Below are 19,165 nucleotides of genomic sequence, written 5' to 3' on the forward strand. Positions count from 1 at the left end.
GATCAACTTTGGAGCCGCCATCAGAGACTTTGATTCAACATCCGGGATTTCTGCTTCACAAGATTAAGATCTTCTCAGATCTGGTCTTGAAACAATAAAGCACAGCGACAGTTCAAGAAGGAACAGTGCCAGAGAAGATCCGCCAACCCTGTTTTGATTATTGGCAAAGAGATAATACCATTAATCCTTCGCTCTTTTGAGTTAACACTTGATATCTGGTTGTATAAAAACAACTTACAACCGCCTCTGAGAACCGGTGTCGTCATTGCTACGCAGTTACAACGTACGCAATGACTTGTTTTGTTGTGACGTGTTGCCTTTGCTGTTTATAACCGCCTTGTGACTGGCTAAAGTAATTATTCTTCAGGGACTGAAAAGCCTTTTTTGACACAAATCTTAGTGACTTTTAGTATCTATGCTCCATCGGCATCGGACTCAGATGAAGTGTTAGACTGAGGCTTTATTGCTGACATGTTGTCTGCAGCTTAAAATGAAATTTGTTTTTACAAGGCTCAACAGTGCCTCTTGCAGCTAGAACAAGTCACATTAGCTGCACCACCCTTGGTGTGTTTGTTTCGGAAAAAACGTCATTGTTTGTAAGTCTGAAACTTTCAGTGTTTACTTGACAAGGCTGCTCCTATATAAGCGCTATGAAAATCTTTATTTTCTATTAACCTCGTTATAACATTGTCTTATTATGCTGTCAAAGCAATACATCTTAGTTTCGTGATGTCCCAAGCAGTGTAGCTTAGACTCATTTGTAACGTTATCATCTCCTGCTGCTTAACCCAGACGCAAAACATCTGTCTGTCATTCTGTTTTTGATTTTGTACGCAGATCAGCGGTAGGGATACACATGACCATCAGAACTGCCAGTGTCTGTGCTGTGGAAGTGTAGTGTAATAGTTTAAATGTTTTGTTTTTTGTAAATGCTTCTTATCGTGTGCCCTTACGTGGACTTGGCCTTCAGCAGTGTTTGCCTTTTCTGAAGTGTCTTGTGCTACATCAGAAATATTATTGATTTTATAATACGTCGGCAATGGATTCAAAAGTGTACTGGACGATCGTGTTTCATCAACTTGAAGCCGTCACCTCACACGAGACTACTTTGCGCAGCCTTTGTTAATTCAGTTTAATTTTATTTGTTATTGTAAGTTAGCCAGCTAATACAAATTCGAAAACAAAACTTCGTGAATGAACTGCTGATTAAAAATCTTCCTTTAAATTTACCAGTTATCCAAATAGATACGCAATATATTTGTGTCTTACCAAGGTTAGCTATGCGACTAAAATTTGTGGCTTTTCTATTTCAGTTGAAGGCAGTTGCGCCCTCGTCTTTTTATATTACATTTCAATTCAAATGTCATTAAATCCTTTTCGCTGTAGCAAGTAGCATGTCTTTTATTCATTGGTAGGTTTATATGGTTTGTACCCGAATTTGATGCAACGCCATCTGATTGGCTAGATTGGAAAAACACAGCGTGCCGACTATTCCAGTGCTTCATAAAAAAACTTTCATGGAAAAAGGCTTTCAAATATCATTGCAATTGAAAATATTTCAATGTTGCCTCTGCATTTCCCACATACAATTGTAGTCCATACTTTACATTCGTCCTGTTTTTGTTTCTTTCTTTGAATATGACAAATAAAACACTCCAAAGCACACCCTTTGATTATTTCACAAAAATCAAAAGGAAACAAAACAAATAAATGACGTGTGTTGAATTCGGGTAAAACGGTCGTTAAATAAAGCAATGAAATTTAAATTTAATGCCATTAGAAGTGTTTCTTGCGATGTTTCAATTATTTGGATTATGTGGTTTGGCTATAGCCACATGCGTGCGTCTGCCCAAACCAATATCGTTAATTGCAATTACATCTGAACTTCCCAGGATTTTTTCTCTTTTTGATCTGTGTTTTGTTCTGTCGCTCATTGTTATTGAAGTGTTTGCTTAGAAATGCTGATGACAAAAAGATAGTTACTACGTGAGAAGCGTTGTTTACACTAAGTTTACATCAAGTGTACAGTGTACACGATCCTTTGTGTTTATTCAACCGTGACAATTACACTGAATCACACGTTTTGCAAGCCTTGTTTGGACCAGAATGAAATCCCATCGTCTAACTTGTAATCATAAGAAAAGATGTGAAACAGTTAAATACTTTACATAAAAGAAATACTGTAGGTTGTAGCATACGTCTCTCTCAGATATTCTCTCACGGCAATGCTGTTTCACAAGAGTGTATTGGCAAGCTCAACACTTCTTGTAAATCTCTCTATTCAATACTTTCATCTGATGGTATCCAAATATTCAATTTTTATGGTTGCTTGTGTTTAATCGTGTGCTCAATCTTAAAAAACTATTTCATCTAATTGTTGTTGCCATCACGTGATCCACTAGGCGGCGGCCGCATTCTCTGCCGTTCATTTGCCTGAGACTTCAATCGATGAGCCTCGCAAGTTTGTAACGCATTGAAAAACGAAATGTCTTGAGTTCGAACATAGCTGGACACAGTTTAATGCCAGTTGCCAACCTTGCGTCCAAAGCGGACTGGCAATCACTGAATGTATCAGCCTTCCACGTTTTATGACAATGAAAGAGTCCAGCTGTACAGAAACAGAATAAGCAAGTTATATTTACCTAGGGACAACAGCCCAACAGACAACCTGTTCTAACCAATTTCCTTATGAAATTTATTGAATTATATTTAATTATATAGATGAAGTATTTTGTTCGGAATACAAAAACAATCAAACATTGTTTTTTCGAAGTTGTTTTAGAGTACTTTCATTACGTCACAATCGAATAAACTCTAGCACAGCACCACTTACAACTCAATATTTAACAAGTAATTCTTGAGAAAAATGTTGACCAGAATTAGTTCTTACTAAGCAATAAGGTTATTTACACTTTACTAACTCTGCACTTACTTCGATGTACGTCATCAAAATTGAACAAGTAAATAGACACCTGGAGGAAACGTTGAACATGGTCAAATAACGGTCGTTTATTCCAGATCGGGTCATATGAAAGACACCGATTATTCTCGCTAAAGACAGTAAGGATAAGTCACGATAACAACGCAGTCACACCGTAAACCTTAAACACGATAGAAATTGAAAATGTACAGCAAATTGCAATGAAACGAACTTTTGAGCTTTCACTGAGTAACTAACATCATGCGAAGTCAAACGATGTAGGCTATATTGCGGTTGAGACAGAATGAGTAAAGTCCTTGAGCCACAAAAGGCATGCAGAGTAGAGCCCAAGGACTTTTACTCAATCTGTCTCAATCGCAATAATAAAATACAACACGAGATGATGTTTTCATCTTTTGTGGTACAGTGTTTGCTAGCTGAAGCAGATCTCAAAGCTCGGGCAAATTTCATCTATTTACAGCTTTGTTCGCGCTTTTTGTCCAATCACGTCGCAAGCTTCGTTCACGTGACCTCCGTTGATCTTGGCAACACCTCCGTTGATGTCATAATTCTCATGGCCATCCTTCACATCCGTTCTCTTCCTCGGAGTCGGTCCATCCGCCCTGCTCCCGTTTCTTCCCACCCGTTGGTGATTGTTCATGACGTCATCAGCCAGGCCGCTGATGTCAGCAAAGCGATTATGACGCTCTTTTTCAACCCTACAAAACATGCGACGTCAGTTGATGAATGTGTTTTTTTGTTTTTTTTTTGAAGAACTGTTGAAGATGGATTGAAAAAGCATAAAATTTAAACAAACTTGAAACTCGCTTGAAAACATTTCATTTTTGTTCAACATTATGACAATTGCTGTACCGGTGTAGCAGTCCAAGAGTTACTGCATGCCAAAAGTTACAAGAGTTGCCAAATATTTCATTTAAATTTTATTTAATTTTGTTTTAAAAAATAATTAAATTTCTAACCTCTCAAAAGGTCAGATTAATAATTATAAGTATTTTTTAATGTTAACTGAAAAGCTTACATTAGTTTGAGAGCAATGAATTCATTACACTTAGTTGAAACAATTTTCGCTTTTCTATCGATTGTGAAAACGCCGGGCACCGCTGGTAACTTTTGGACTGACAGTAACTTCCAGACTGCAACGCCGCAGAAGCAGTCCAAAAGTTACTGCTATTGTAAGTGGGTGTGCTTTTTCGAAATTCTTTTGGGAAAACTTGTAAATGGACTGAAACTTCACTTGGTCAGTAGATTAAACCCTCTGCAAGTATGCAAAAGATGAATCCCAAGGATAAATATTCTCACCACGAAACCATAATTCTAGACTTTAAGTTTCGTGCCACGTGTTTTCGATGGGAGTCCAACGGAAATTCATTGGAATCTCAAAGTGTTCAACTCTTTCGTAAAAGCTAAAGCCTTCCCCTCGTGTGAGACTGTGATAGCCTACTCACTGAAGGTTGATGGCGTTTTGACTACCGGTTGGCCTACATGTAGCCTAAGTTACTTTATATTTCTTCAAAACGGTAGTTATGAGAAATCAGACCAAAAATAGGCTCAGTGCTTCATTCACTGGAAAACTTTAGTTTTAACTTTCATGAAATAGGCCTACATAAAATATAGTCAAAGACTATGTTCGTCAACTACAACTCAAGACCAGCGGCTAACAAGTCAGCCTTCAAATGCAAACTTTGCACGATGTATTAAGGCCTGTATAGCTTATTAAATGCCACCGATTTACGTATAGCCACGATTTAAACTTTGAAATGTTTGTAGCGATCATCAATTAAACTATTTGTTTCAACAAAGCCATATAGCCTACAACGAGTCAATAAAACACTCATAACACTTTTGAATTGTAGGTTAAGACTATAGGCTAAGTGGTCATCTAGTCAATCACCTCCCCATGCAAATTTATTTGCCAACGCACGTAAGGCACGGACGCAACTTCAAATGGTATAATACAAACAAATCAGGTTAAAATGATAGCCTACGTAAATTGTTAGGTTACAAATTCAAATTTCATTCCAATACAGCAACAACTTCTGGTACAAAACTCATCTTTTAACTTTCATCTTATTTTCGCTTCATTCCCAATTACGTTTCTGCTGTAAACCATGTTAAGATGCAATGGTGGATAAGTCTTAATTCAAGTTCAACATGTTTCCAATGTTGAAATCATTTATACAAATCTGCTGCAAGCGTCAAATCTGAAAACCCTGTTTTAGTAACTTCTGGACTGGCAGTAACTTTCAGACTGCGCATACGCGGTCCAGAAGTTACGGTAACTTTTAGACCGCAGTAACTCCTGGACCGTTACACCGGTACTTGTTTTCTCACGTAGCTACAGTACGTATCCTAAAGCGCTCATAAGTATAGATTGCACTATGGGTGTGGCGTAATAAATACATAACACCAATATAATTATTATAAACCTTTCTTTATTCATATTGGAATTCAAATCGATCAGATTTGCATGAGATACTTGCTGATTACAATCGTGGTGCGTTAGAACCCACAGCACTTTATTGTCAGCTGGGTGGTGCAACCATTTAGAGAAAATGCAATCAATTTCTTCTTACATGTAGCTGTGCTGGTAGTAACTTAATTGTAGGTTTTACTGAAAAAGAGTCAACCAAACACATTCTTGATGCAACCGGCCTATAGTATATTTGATGCAAAATATAAGCAAAAAGGGAAAGGGCAGGATTTGTATTTATTTTTTCAGAGATTCGTTTTTTCCCTTGTGATCTTCACCGCACTTGCACCAATAGAAATGACGTCTTTGTTTCAAGTTAGTGAACGTGTCTTTATAACAACGAATTTTAGTCAATTTATTTTAATGTTGCTACGTATAAGAAGTACGACTATAACTATTCAACCAAACGTTATTTATTGCTAACCAATAGCAGTATATGCAACACAGAGATTTAGCCCAACTAAGAAATCTTTGGAGTCGGCAAATTAGTGCTTCATTACATTGTTTCAACGGTTAATATCTGCAGACGTTGAATCAATGTAAAAAGGACTGCTTGTTCGCTGGGATAAGAGTTTAAAGCTCACTTGCGACACCATACGGCTGTTCCAATGAAGCCTGCCAGCGCAGCCACTCCGAGTGCAATTCCCAAAACAATGTAAATGATGGTCAAGTCGTTGGGAGACGATCCTCCAGAGTTTTCCTGCCCGTTTCCAGGACTTGCTCCAGGAGGAGAGTTACCACTTGTTTTTATCTTAAACGAAAGTAAATTGTTTGTTGAAAAGGAGCGATCTTCCTGGCGTCAGCACTACCTGACTACGAAACACAGTAAATTGTTTGCGACACAAATAAATAATTAAAATGAAAGTGATGTAATAAAGCGTTGATTTAAACACGCTTTGTAACTTCTTCCTTAAATGGTTTAACCACTGTGATGCTTACCAACAAAATACAAATCAACAATGAAACAGATAAACAGACAACAAAACAATTTTTTTCATTCCCAACAATACAAATTTAAACACGAGTGATATGTACGTTTGCCCTTCAGCTAAGAACACATAATTAAAAAAAGGCTATAACAATTTGCTGGAGAATCAAACCAGTGCCTCTACGTCCATTTGTCACAAGAATTGGGATTATAAACCGCTTACTTTGTGGCATGTTATTTTCTCTTCAGTATCGAGTTTTGAAAAAAGGTCAGGTCTGACGTCATCTCCAGATGACGTAATTGTTTCAATGCAGATGACGTAATAAGTATTTGGAGTTAGACCTTTCACTTTGAAATCTCCTCTTCATGAAATAAAAATGTTTGCAAAAATAATTTTGTTAATGAAATATAATAAAACCCATAACTTTCGAAAATGTGAAACTTCAAAAAAATATTTTTTTCTTTAACCTAAACTCTTAAAGTATCTAAAAATGCCTTCGATTTAGCGATGAAACAATGGTTTGAAAATGAAAACAATGAAAAAAGGTTTGTCAAAATAGACCTGTTTGCATTGGCCCTACTTGCAACTTTGTTACTGTGGGATTTTCCTCAGGCTCTTTTGGTACGGATTTTGACAATACATGAGCGCTTTTCTTTATTGTGGCGTCACGCAATTCATTTACTACTTGCAAAGTAAGCAAAAACAAAGAATTTAACACTGTTTATTTATACACAGAGGCCGCCTTCTCGGGAGACGTGCTCGTGGCATACAACGAATGACATTTCTATGTAATTTTCAACAGAATCAATCAATCAACCAAAAACAATTTGGTACAGTGCATGGCATAGAAAACGCTGAAAAAATTACGAACTGAGCGTCTTGTTATTGAAAGGCCGCATCGGCTATGATTCACACATAGATTCATACGGTATGCAAAAATAAACCAACCAAAATAATTTAGACGTTTTGTACATAAAAGGATTAATACGTTAAAAAGATTCAAACAAGCACTAAAGATTCTTGTACGCTATGATCAATCGTTGTCAAAACATCTTCGAACAATCGCGCGCGTTAACAACAAGCTACCTGTGATTTTTGTTAACTCTGACCAATTTTTCCATCCCGCCACCTAACGGTTGATAAGAAACTCTTGTAAAAACGTCATGATGGTCCTGGGCAAGCATGGCAATGAATGGGAGGCTCAAGATGGCTGACGTGCGGTCCACGCGTTTCACGGAGCTCGTAGCACATTGTCTGTGATGTGAATGACAACGTCACCATCGGAGGAAGCATGAAGATCATCTTAATTGTTCTAAACAAGTCCTCTCACGATATATACTTCTCACAATGGATGCATTATCAAGAAAAGTGAACAAAGGAGGAGAATATGCAGAGAACTGAACAAAGGTCGTGCGTTCAATACCCTGTTCAGACACTGTTGTATTTTTTTAACCAAAGCAAGTTATCTTAATCGAGCCAGTTAACCATTCGATTATTTTACGGAATTTTGAATTTAAACTGTTAAAGTAAACGAATTAACTGGTAAGACAGAAACGCCACAGACGATGCAAAAGTATAAACAGTTACTTTGACACAACATAAATAACGCATAAATACAGCTATACCGAAAATCTCCTAATCTGAGAAAGTCAATCCTCTTTCATTTGTATCGTGGAGGTGAAGAGCAAACTATCTCCTCCCTGTCCAACGTCTCAATGTCGGCTCTTGCTCCATCCACTCCCAGGGAGTACCACTGCATTTCACAGTCACAACGCCACGGGTTCCATGCCAGGTAGAGATACCTAGTTTTAAGAATGTTTTTTAACAGGCTGTAAGTCCAGCAAGAATATGGCTTATTCTGTTTCAATCAATGTTTAACTTCAGCCTGCCTAACATCTTCTCTAGGCAATGTATTGTTAGGTACTTTCATAGATCGACCACTAGTTACATGCTGAAGGTGTGTGTTTGATTTTATTGGATTGAAACGTTTTTGTGGCTTATTGGTAAGAACCTTTGACCGACGATGCAAAGGTGTCGATTCGACACCTTGTAAAGTAGGCTTAGAAGTGCCCAACTATTTGAAAAAAATATCAGTAGACGTACATGAGCCCTGTGCTCTTGATCAATTCAACTCAAAAAGATAAAATACAATTCAAATTGAATCGAATTGATCTAACTTTAATTTTGTGCAAAAATGCCCACTTAACTAAACGTCCGGAGTTTATTCGTTCTTTTTTATACCAAAGTCTTTGGTATAAAAAATAGCAAACTCTCTCCCGAAACTATATTATTCGTTCTTAGACTTTAACCCTCTTCAGATACCTCTCATCACATATTTAAGAAGAACCAAAAATTTAACTGAACGCTTCACAAGAAGACAAACAAACTTTTAAAGAAATTAATCTTAAAAGCAAACATGATTTTTAGGTTCTATGATTGAAACAGCTTTATTCAAACCCCTTATCGAAAACTCTTGAAACACAATCATCCATTTTCTAAACTCAAATCTACGCTTAGGGATATCAAATATTCTTTATCTCATACCTCAGAGCTGGCAGCGCTGGGAACAACCTCGTGATGTCAAAAGATTGTAGTTTCATGTCGTTCAATCTAATCTCTCTCAGGTTGTTGAGATTTGCAAAATCATTGACGGAAACCCTCTCGATTGGATTCCCACTCAGTTTCAAGACTCGAAGACGCGGCATAGATTTAATCTAAAGATTTTTGAATGAAATATTAAAGGGCGGGGAAACCCAAATTAACTTTTTGCGAGTTTTTTGTTTCAGCGTGATGTCATTGTGTACAACATGCGTTTTAGCAATAAAAAAATCCAAATTTTGTTGCCCTCGTCTCGCTAAGGCCGCTTTTGTTTGATACCCGTTTGCGAGGTCTCGCGCGCATCAAGCTGTGACGCTGTTCGCTGTGACGTTACAAGGTACATATAGTTGTGGCCAAAATTTTAAGACCAGACTTGATTTATGACCATTTTTGCATTACTTCAAATACTGCATCAGATATTGTTTCAGTTGCATCATCTTTATGCATCATCTTATATCTAATGCAGTATTTTAAAGTAATGCAAAAATCGTCATAAATCAAGTCTGGTCTTAAACTTTTGGCCACAACTATATGTACCTTGTGACGTCACAGCGAACAGCATCACAGCTTGATGCGCAACGAGACCTCGCAAACGGGCATCAAACAAAAGCGGCCTTAGCGAGACGAGGGCAACAAAATTTGGATTTTTTTATTGCTAAAACGCATGTTGTACACAATGACATCACGCTGAAACAAAAAACTCGCAAAGTTAATTTGGGTTTCCCCGCCCTTTAAAGCTCTTAGAGCCAGAACAATGTCAATCAAATACAAAGCTACGATAGCACAAGAAACAATGTTGCCAAACTTGAATTGACTGTTCTTTTTCTAAGAACGTTTGATAATCCACTTAATGCTGCATGCTACAATGAAAATCTTCCAGCAATAAAATGTAACTGACTAAAAACATCATTTTTTGACGATTGTAGGTTAATAACTTTTCTTTGGTAATAAAACATAAAGTTACAACGTGACTACGTTTGTTTGTTTTGAGAACAATTACAGCGGTCACCACCCACCACTGTAGGGACGTGTGAAAGGTTGTTTCCCGAAGCCAAATTTAAAATTCGGATTTCTTCAGTGTTTCCAAATGCATTTTTAGATAATCTCGTCAGACCAATGTTGCGCAACTGCACGACCTCTAGGCCCTTAGGCCCGTCCAAAGCCCCATCCTCCAAATTGCCAATTGGATTATTGCAAAGTCCTATAACGCGCAATTCAGTGTTTAGACCGAGGTGGGGTGGTTTCTGAAACACAAAGAAAAGCTGTAAACAACGTGAAAGTGTTTGGAAACATTTTGGGGCAAAACTAACCTTTTTGCTGATATTTTTTACCTGATTTCTCAAAAAAGTTCCCATGTTTTTTATGAAATAACACATTATATTTAGTTTGCTCTTAGGAAGCTCCTGGTAGTTTCGCATTCTTTCTGAGGTTTTGTACAACTGGTGCAGACGCCGTCACAGACAATGACAGTTTGAAGTTACAATACAACGTAACCTCGTTACTTTTTTAATTTATCAGCCTCAAGTAAAAAAATATATATGACCACATAAAAGTTATATAGTACACACTGTAGCAACATTGACAAAACATCGAAATAGATGCAGATTTTTCATTTGAAACACCACGTGATACTTTAGCTGTTTTACACCAAAAAAGAGTAATGTGGTTGAATAAAATGGCGTGTGAAAAGTCTCATTCGGTTTTCAAGCTGTATAACTGCTAAACTTTATTTCTTACCGTTAAGTTGTTGAACAATAACCACAATTCTTCTAATTTGGTGACTTTTTCAAACGCTCGTTTGTCGATCCGCGCCAGTTGATTGTTGTTTAGTGAAAGATGTTTCAAGTTTGAATTTGATGAAAACGTGCTGTCTTGGATCTCTTCAATGCTGTTTTTGTCTGCAGTGAAAACTTCCAGAAAGAGAAGACTGTAAAAAAATGTTTCACAGACTTCATTTAAAGAAGCTCTGTAAATTTTGACATTTTTCTGGGATACAAGTTATCTGTTTTGAAATAGATAGTATTACAGCACAAAGGGTATTGTTATATAACATTTTGATGAATTGAAAAGAAACAGGAACAAGGCTTCCATCTGTTTTAAGACATACCGCTTTGATCTGAGTTGGCCGCTCTTCATATCGCAACTAAATAAAAGCGATGGAGAAAGGCAACTGAGATGGGTCCATTGGCCGCAATTTGATGAAAATGGATATTATGTTTTTAAAGACAAGTATATGTTAATGGAGTCAATTCTCTAACATAGCTTCTCATTAGTTGTTTGCTCCCTGCATTGTGGCCATAATGCCCGAAACGTAATTAGTTCTAGGGAGAGGGAAGAGAAATATGTTACCGTAATTAAAGTACAATATTCCTCTCAAAATCATATAGTAGGTAGTCGCCTATCTGCGTTATGTTTACAATATCCAATTTGTTGTTTGTAAATGAAACAATGCCTAACTAAATCTAAGGGCGAACCAAGCAATGTCTATTACATACGTTTGAAAAGTCATAGGATTTAATTCGTTTAATTTATTTCTGCAAAGATGAAGCTTCTTCAAGTTCGGCAAGTGCTTGAACGACTCATCAGGCAGCTCAGTAATGTTGTTGCCTTTCATGCTCAAGGTCTGGAGTTTAGGAAAATCTGAAACGAGACTAAAAATTAGTTTCAAAACTTTTACGACCTTACTAAGGGCGATTGACCAAGAGAATAACTCACTTGATTACCAATAAAACATCTCAGCTTCGACACCTGTCAGAGACGAGCGTTAAAAACGTCTTTACTGCCACCCTCTACAATGGTATGATCAGTGAAACAGAAAAGCTCGCTGTACTAGTGAGTGTTCACTGTTCAGCCTTCTGTTAATAGCAAAGTGTGACACTGCATCTTTATTTAGCACGAAACACAAAGTAAATTGTCTAATAAAGAAAATCAATTACTCACTGACAAAATCATCTTGTTTAATCTCTTCTATCCCGTTGTCTGACATATTGAGAGTTTTCAAGTTATGCAATGACGTTTTCACTACGTCAGGAATGTGATCCAACAAGTTATGAGACAAGTCAAGTGACGTCATGCGAGGGGAATTCCCAAGCAGTAGAGATTGGAAAGACGTCATAGCATTACCAGAAAGGGACAATTCAATGAGGTCAAGGTTTCTGCAAACAAAACAAAGTAGTTGTGACGACATAGACTCCACTGTTGACGCAACAGTTGAGCAAGTAGATGTATTTAATGTCCGAACTCTGGAGGAGCTTTGCATTGGATAAAGTCATAATGGTTAAAATCAATGACAATAGAGCTTGACAAAGCCACACAATCAATTTAATTAAAGTTCAGCATCGGCTCATACTGTAGTTGTCTGCAGTCTACTTGTCTGTTGTCTGCAGTCATTCAACGTCTGCAGACGTTGAATCAATGTAAAAACAACAGATTTTGTTGTCTAGGTTTAACTTAAATTCAGCAACCAAAATTGTCCGTTTCTCACCTGAGATCGTCTGTTTGAGTTTCGCTGATTTGATTCTGATCTAGATGAAGCTTCTCCAAGTTAATATTGAAGTTAAGCATTGGCACAGAGGGAAGACTATAAAAAAGCAATCTTTGCAGCAAATTGCCAATTTAGGTCTCAAAATATTATTCTTAATTCTGTACTTTTTATATAAAATCTAAATCCATTCAACAATTGAAATCATGCGGTGTATTAATTGTAGTAGCCTACTGTAGCTCATTCTTCTTTCCTTAATTAAAACAACTATTCATGTGGTAAAGTTCGAATGGCAACCCTGATTCGCTTATTGTTTGCGCGAGATACCATACCATACAACAGAAGCGTAGTTGAGATGATAGTATATTTTCAGTACTTAGACCTAGACCTGACCTGTTAAAATATTGCAACTATACAGTATAAGGTAACAATAGCCTAATAGGCTATTACATTATAATTAACACTCTATATTTTCAATAAATAACATTTTAGCATAACTTGTATAAAACAAAACCGAATAAAGTGTCCCTAACCATAACTGCATTTACAATCACGTCTCGACGCTTTGTTAGGCAGGTAACAAATGCTGAAGATTAAAATTGCTTCACAATAATGACACATTCTGTAACAATTTGCTCACTGGTTTCCATGCAAATCCAGCTCTTTCAAAGCAGAAAGCGGTGCAAAGGTCACCCCTTCAATTTCACTAATGTTGGATGAACTCATATCCAGCGTTTCCAATTGTGAAACTCCAACAAAGGCAGACACTGAACAAAGTAGGCTGATAATTTATTGAAAAGAAAACTGTAGCTAATGTATTGGCAAATCTACATAGGCTTCAAAATTTTAACCGAAAAACTAACTTGTGTTTTTCGGCAGTCGAGTGTAGCAAGAACTCAGCGATAGACACGTGTTTCGCCCATGAGGCTGGGCTCATCAGTGTTAAAAAATTAAAAAAAGGTTACTACTATAACTTAAGCCTACAATTTTACATCATGCAATTGCAATTGCGTTAACATGCATTGCAATGATTATCTTCTTTTTCTACTTTCACAAAGTTTGGATTTGTTGCAACAATTCCAGCCATCGCTTTACTTGTTCATCTCAATGATGTCATAGTCTGTCAGTAACATTAATCAATAAACAGCATGCGGCTAGAAAACCTTCAGATGGAACTAAATAGGAACAAACGATTCCAGAAGAATTGTGAAATAATTCGCAACCGAGTAATAGAAATGGTCAGTCGCAAACCCATAAATGATATTGGTATTTATTATTATTATTATTGATTCAATTATTATGACGTCACACGCATACACCCTTCTCTAGTGGCAGGGAATTTTATAAATCCCTTCTGGGTATGCTACTGGAAAGGGTTGTTGCTTCGGTTTGACGTCTATCTACTGAAGAGAACGTGACTGTGTCTTTGACAAAACACTTACAGACATGTTTGAAGGTTGACATGAAGATTAGAGTCCTTGTGTTCCCGTACAGGCTAAGTAGCCGATACCCAATTTCCAAACACTAAGCATAAGTCGGAATAGCATCGACGATTTTATTGAGATAATAGTTTTCATTTGCACAAGATTACTCTAACATAGCATACCAGATAATCGTTGCAGGTTATTGTTATTCAAGACCAATGTTTTAAGATTAGGCACAGAGAGGTTAGGCAAAGAATCTCCACTGATGCTGTTCTTGCCAAAGTACAACTCCTCCAAGTCGGCAGAGTTGAACACATTGTCGTAAATCTCTGTTAAGCCAACACTGGTCGAAGCAAATGTCTTCAATTTTGTTAAAGTTCTAAATTCTCCAGGTTTGAACACCTAAACAGATGAACAAGAGAGCATTTCGTTTATGAACCTGAACGAAAAGTACGAATATTAGTCAGTCATCTAACTAATTGGTGATATGGAGAAAAAGCGACAAAAAAAACTTTGAGAAAAATGTGAATACTGTAATATTAACGACGACCTTTTAGAGTACATATTAATTTAAACAGAAACAGAAAATGATTTGAAAAAAAATCAGGTTTCAAAGGAAGAATCTCAAAGGTCCTGGCTTAACAGCCACTACCAATCATTTTCTGTTTCTGTTTAAATTAATATGTACTCTAAAAGGTCGTAGTTAATATTACAGTTATCACATTTTTCTCAAATTTATTGATGCTTTTGTATCTGCTTTACGCGGATCCTCGATTGACTTTACGTTGATACGGGTTTAAAGTAATCGCCCTTTTTTTTTTTTTAAATACTTTGACAGATTTTTTTTTAAATGGCGTATTTTTCGGCAAATTGTTAGCAAACAAAGTTCGTGATTTTTTTCTGTTGGTTTAATCTAGCTATTGTAATTACACACACTTTGTATAGGACCAAAACATTTAGATCACTATTATCGTGGTAATCTGGATAGCCTGGTTCAACTTGAACTGAATTTTTAGGTTATTTTTATTTGGATGGTTTCCCTCTTGTTTCTATCAGATGGCAGTGCAAAAATATAGCAACATGTCAATGAATATAACTCACGAAACTTCATGTCTAACAGATCATACTGATTTGCGTTCGTGAGATGAACAAAAAAAAAAACACAAGAAGATAATTGAGGCGTTGGAACCTTTGGGCTACCGTCAAACACAGATTGAACACAACAAAAGCTAATATAGGAATCTTACCTTAATCGGATTGTAACATACAGAAAGGGATTCTAATTGCGTCATTTCCTTTACAACTTTTGGAATATTTTGCAATCGATTTCCGACTAACTTCAATGTGGTGTAACTAGTGACGTCAGTTGGAAAGATGTCACGTGACAATGACGTAAGCTTGTTGTATTTCAGTTTGAGTTCGGTAATGAGGCGGTTTTCTGTGAAAGTATTCAGATTATGTTGCTACCCCAGTACAGCTGAAGACCCCTTCCCCTTTCCATCTTGGGAAGTACAGATACTGATAAGTGACGCTTAGCGGAACGACCCCCAGAAAATGGAAGTTAGTTGCGAATAAATTTAGCAATCGTGAGCCAAAATCAGCAGGTTCACCAGGATGGGAGTTGTCAGTGGACGCTCGAAGTTCACAAACAATTTTGAACCCAATGACAAACTGACAAACATCTAGTGGGGCCATCGTCTAATAAGCAATATTAAGTCATAATAAGATATTCGAAAGCCAAATAACATAATTATCAAGCTTACATCAGGCTACAGCTCGCAAAAACCTTACTGCGAAGGTGTTCCGCTCTACGGATGCAAAACGTAGTCTAGATATTAAAAAATCAGTGGAAAATGCGTTCAATGTTATAGAAATGTGGCTAAGAACACAAGTCCTAACAATCAGTTGGACTAAGAGACGCACGAATGAATGGGAAGAAGTATGACTGGAATCCGGGAAATTGAAGGTGTGCTGATGAACATCAAAGAGAGGAAGCTTTGCGAATACGGTCATTGGAAAAGAAGGGTAGGATAGTTGGGTTTTAGCTGCAATTAAAGGAGAGGTTTGTAGAAAAGGGAGACCTGGAAGAAGAACAGAGTGGATCGACAATGTTTTCGATTGGAAAGGTGGGCTCGATCGGGCGAGAAAAGCAGCTGCTCTAGTGAGAAATGCATATACGGCCTTCTTAACAGCTAAAGCCACAGATTTTTTTTTACCTTGAAGTGCTTTGTCTGGAATCGCTTCAATGGTGTTGCGAGATACACACAACTTTTTCAGAAATTTATTTTCTTTAAGGTATGGGAACTTAGTCAATTTGTTTTCGGAAAGATAAAGTTCTTCCAGTATCGGAATGTCTGCAAACACTTCTTCTTCAAGAAAATGAAGGTTGTTATTTTTAATTGATAATTTCTTCAAGCTGGAACATCCCTTTTAAAAATGTAAATAAAAAAGTAAAAATATTACCGTATCTATTTCAAAGAATTGGGCACAACCCACAAGTGTTTTTGTAGGGCTGTGGCACTCATCAGTATCGCACCACCAATTTACATAACAAAGGTTTCGGCCACTGCTGTTTATCTGTCAACTGAACCTTTAGTTTTGCTTAACAATATCATAATTTATGTAACAGACTCTGAGCAAAATATTAACTATAAAGTGTTAAGTTTGATTTTGCGCATAAAGAGAAAATGCTACCAAATTGCAGCTAACTTACTTAAATATATTACGAAGAAAAAAGTAAAATGCTAGTTTCTGAAACCCTTGAAACTCTTATGTACCGCACCTGAAATGCCCCGTTTTCGATGAAATAGATTTTGTTTCCATCCAAGATTAATTCTTCCAAGTTTGGAAAACTTTTTAAGGAATGCTTAGGAATGTTCAATATATTATTTCCTGTTTCAGATTAAAAAAAAATTTACTGAATTATGGTGTTGCTCGTTCCAGTGCCGGTCTGGGGTGTGGAAACCGTGCGATCGCACAGGGCCCGCAAATTAAGAGGCCCGCAATTTACTCAGAAAATGCAGTAATTTTTGTCATTATCCAATGGAAAAAATTCAATTCGATTCACAAGCAACTATCGGTATCCTTGAAGTGTATCCTTTTGCTATGCCACCGGACAGAACCATTTTACATAAATATTCATACCCAAGTTTTTGTTGAACATGCTCTCAGAATGCACCAAATTCAAAGTAATTTTAAAACTTTCTGGGAGAGGTCCCCAGACCCCCCGCCGCTGGGTGTCGCCTTCGGCCGTCAGGTTTCGCCCGCCGGCCGTCAAAACCCCCCCTCCCCTTTCAAAATACCTAGCTACGCTTGTGAATTGGATCATTGTCATTGGGGCCCGCAAAGCATATTCCGCACAAGGCCCGAAATACCCTAAGACCGGCACTGCTCGTTGACAAACTGGTGGCTGCTTAAACGTTCTCGTAAATTATTATTAAATCTGAAATCAGTTGATTTAATTGAAATGAAGAATGCAATTAATTATTTATAAAACAGTGTCTGCTGCTGGACGTTTAAGTTTAATTAATTGCTTTTTCGTGTATGGGGAAATAATTTTGATTTTAGTTCAAGTTTGTAAAGGGACAGTAAAATAACTTCCTCTTTACCTGATAAGTCCAGTACCGTTGTGTTAGTAGCATGCAGAAACTGTGGCAATGAACGCGCTCCAGGGACCTTGCAAGTTAGTCTTCCCTTTTCGCAAATACACTGGGAAGGGCAGCTTGTCACCACAGATATGTTGATCAAGCAGAGTGACAAAAACAGCAACATTATATAATCCTTCATCTTGATTTTGCTAAGTAAATAAGATTTATCAGTGAAATTTTCATACAGCTCTTGTTATACTATTGCAAGTATACAAGTATTTCCGTATTATAAGCATATTATACAAGCATCTAGGTTGACTTAAACAAAAAAATTCTAAGCCTGAAAGCTACTGTATTAGGGCAGTGATTTTCAGGCTATGGTTCAGCTTTTTAGAAACGAGAGGGCTCATAGAATGCTTTGATTCTAGATGAAGTAGTCAGTAGCGTATTTAAATTTAAACAAAATTGATTAAAATTAAACGTAGCCTAATTGATTTAAAAAAATTGATTAAACGTAAACGAAATTTCGATTTCGTTTGCAAACTTTTAAATGGTTTTGTGTCTAATACTGTATCTCTTTGAGTGCAAAAAAAATTGGGAATTCGAAAATAAACTGTTCGTAATATTATTTGTTTTTATCAACTATACAACACCATCTGCTGCCAAACCCTTTAAAAACTTGGACTATCACTGCCTGCTGATTTCCTGCAAGAAGACGCTTTGGAGTGCAGTAGCCTATTAAAAAAACTAAAACAAATCTTTCTACTAATATGAAACCAAGGAAGTTTCCAGAAATATTTGATAAAACTACCATTCAACGTTTTATCTCTACATTGAGAAATTCCAAGTCTGACTACTTAGATTGCTGGAAGATGGATGACTAAAGAAAAACAACAGTCGAAGAAGCGAAAGTCTCCATCTTCCAGCAATCTAAATAGTCAGACTTGGAATTTCTCAATGTAGAGAGAAAACGTTGAATGGTTGTTTTATTAAATAAATCTTTCTACAAAAGATTGATTTTGAAACTGAATTTGTTATACGTAAATTAATGCAAATGTGATTGAACAAATCTTACCTTCTAAAACACGTTTTGTTCTAATGCTTCAATCAGCTTAACTGTGATGGATTACGCTAAGTGTGTTCATAACAAAAATGCATGTTATTCTTGTACCCTTGAAAGCACAGTAAAGTTTCTGTCACAAAACATCGCTCGAATAATATCGATTTTGTTCAAGTGCTTTATTTTGCTCAACAACTTGATGCAATCAAGCGCCACTTTTGTGACCATAGAACAATGTCAAACGCTTTCAACAAGTGTGTTTAGTTTCATATCGATACGTCACAATTAATGTTGTCCTGTGGCACTCGCGCGAAAATCTTCAGCTGAAAATCAGCAGTTTTTATCCCAAAAAAGCAGAAGTTGTTGCAAAATAAAGTAAACTGGCTGCAAAAGTAGACCATGAGAGCAAAAGTGTGCTACGTTATGTAACTTCCTAGGCTACTAAAATCATCCCTGGCCCGAGCCCTAATGTATAACCCAGTCAAAGCTACTAGCCGCAAACCTTTCACTGCAATGTACCCAGACAGCAAATCAACTGTTTTTATTTCAGCAAAGAACGGCTGATTTGTTGTTTGGGATAATGACTATATTGATCAACGCACTTTTGAATTTTGCACCTGTACGTAAGAATTGCTTTGCTACTGAATTGCACAGTTTGTAATTTATTGTTGATGC

The 19,165-nt window shown here is 36.9% G+C and overlaps 1 pseudogene across 1 annotated transcript; it reads right to left on the reverse strand.

The window, feature by feature from the left end:
* Positions 1–2,743: 2,743 nt before the first annotated feature.
* On the reverse strand, positions 2,744–17,635 carry LOC145780944 (uncharacterized; annotated as a pseudogene). Its single transcript, XR_014290685.1, has 17 exons — positions 17,452–17,635; positions 16,626–16,735; positions 16,060–16,270; positions 15,091–15,281; positions 14,026–14,245; positions 13,060–13,186; positions 12,423–12,518; positions 11,879–12,093; positions 11,434–11,578; positions 10,676–10,865; positions 9,955–10,182; positions 8,885–9,054; positions 7,966–8,142; positions 7,427–7,594; positions 6,563–6,701; positions 5,996–6,162; positions 2,744–3,639 (listed from the first exon to the last, which is right to left on the reverse strand). The product of XR_014290685.1 is annotated as an uncharacterized LOC145780944 (transcript).
* Positions 17,636–19,165: the final 1,530 nt, after the last annotated feature.

This window comes from Aplidium turbinatum, chromosome 12 (genome assembly GCF_918807975.1).
Source record: "Aplidium turbinatum chromosome 12, kaAplTurb1.1, whole genome shotgun sequence".
Lineage (NCBI taxonomy): Eukaryota > Metazoa > Chordata > Ascidiacea > Aplousobranchia > Polyclinidae > Aplidium > Aplidium turbinatum.